This window comes from Berghia stephanieae, chromosome 2, assembly GCF_034508935.2.
Source record: "Berghia stephanieae isolate SIO BIC M18660-M18661 chromosome 2, UCSD_Bste_1.3, whole genome shotgun sequence".
Lineage (NCBI taxonomy): Eukaryota > Metazoa > Mollusca > Gastropoda > Nudibranchia > Aeolidiidae > Berghia > Berghia stephanieae.
In genome coordinates this window covers 10,228,295-10,230,193 of record NC_088361.1, presented here as the reverse complement: position 1 = coordinate 10,230,193, position 1,899 = coordinate 10,228,295, and positions in this window count along the sequence as shown.

Below are 1,899 nucleotides of genomic sequence, written 5' to 3'. Positions count from 1 at the left end.
ATAACGTGTAAGAAATAAAATCATATATTATGTGGAGAATACAACCATAACAATGGCGAGAGATTCATACATATGAAACAAGACAAATTGTTTTGTTTGCTTTGTGTTTAAGGGTTTCACAGTGCTTGCAACACGTTTAGAACATAGCAGGGCCATTAAAAAGGAACAAAATGGAATAGTACAAAAAATTAGAATGACAATTAAAGTACCCAAGAAAAAGGAAGACAAATGGGAATTGGTTCAAATAGGGAACAGATGTAGATTCCAAGAACATACTATCAGAAACTACTTAGTTTCTGATCACCTGAATGTCTCATCCTGACACAAGCATATGTTCCCACTAAGAGGAACACATTCAAATTGCTGACACATCATACATATATATGAGCCTTTTCCATGGACTCAACTTTTGTGACGAGCGAGGCTCGAACCCAGGACCTTCCGATCCGAAAGCGAGTGTCATACCACAAGACCATACACACAGCCGCCCAAGTGTGTCGTATTTTAGAGTTCATTGTATTTTGGCTTCAATTTAAAGTTGTTTTTTTTTGTGTGTAAACGACCATAACAATAATGGCGAGAGATTCATACTTTATGAATTAATATTAGCCTTCAACATTTGCTCCATGCGGTGATCTAAATCAAATATGTTTTGTTTTTGATTTTAAGGGCTCTACGTCGCTTGCAACACATTTAGGTCATCTCATCGCCAGTGAAAAGGAAGGAAATTGGATAGTAAAAACAGTCTAGCGGTAAAATTAAAAGAACTTAAGGAAAAAGTAAGACAAAGGCGAATTAGTTTAAATAGGGAACATATGTAGATTCCAAGAGTACACTATCATTGTACTCAGTTTGAGATTACCTAAATGTTTCACCCAGACACCAGCACAAGATCCCACTAAGAGGAATACACCCAAATGCTTTCATTATACATTCAAAATAACAAATAATACATAACACAGGGATGATTTACAGGGAAAAAAATTCATTTCCCAATACAATCACTATGCAATCGACTGTTTCCCTCCCAGCCAAGCACTATGGCCGAGGCAAAACCAAGTAATCTCATTCCAAAATAGAAGACAGAAAAGCAAAGTGGAAAACAGTTATAAGGGGATAGTAGACACAGTAAGTGCCACCATGCCCACTATGGGAGGCCAGGAACCCCCACCCAATAAATCAAATATAATTGGTTGCATAGCGTAGCAATGTATTCAACACTAACAGTCAACACATACTATATTATTTATAATTAGGGAGCAGGCACTGTGTGGAAGATAACATTCTAAAGCTGTGTGTATGAAACTGCGCCAGGCAAAGCAAGAGAGAAAATTACAAGGAAAAAATGCAATGATCGCACCTATCATGTAACCTTTGTGGTGTAACGATAGCACGTGTGCTAGTAAATCAGGAGGTCTGAGGTTCGATCCCTAGTCGAGGAAGACTTAATATTTTGGGATGGCTTTTTTTTCTTGTATCTTTCTTTCTTGCTTTGTATGGCACCGTTCCAAACACACTTTTTAATCTTTATTTCATTTCCGAGTTGTATTTTGGTGAAAATATAGAACTATAGATAGAATGAAGTTGACGACACTCGGGTCTTTGTTATTGTTTTTTTTTCATCCGCGTTTATGAGTTATTCTCACAAAACTGTATTAACCAGACTATAAACGATTAAGGTTAGACATAGTTTTGTGTGTTGGTCCGTTATACTTCCGGATAGCAATGTTGTGAACTTCTTAGTCAAGCGCACACTATCTATATCGCAGAAAACGATCTTGTCTAAAACATCTTAAGAGAGAAGATTATGTCAATAAAGCATCGATTTGGTCGCTTTCACCAATCCATCCATCACTTAACAAAGGATTAAAGACGAACTAGACTTAAAGACCCACGGTG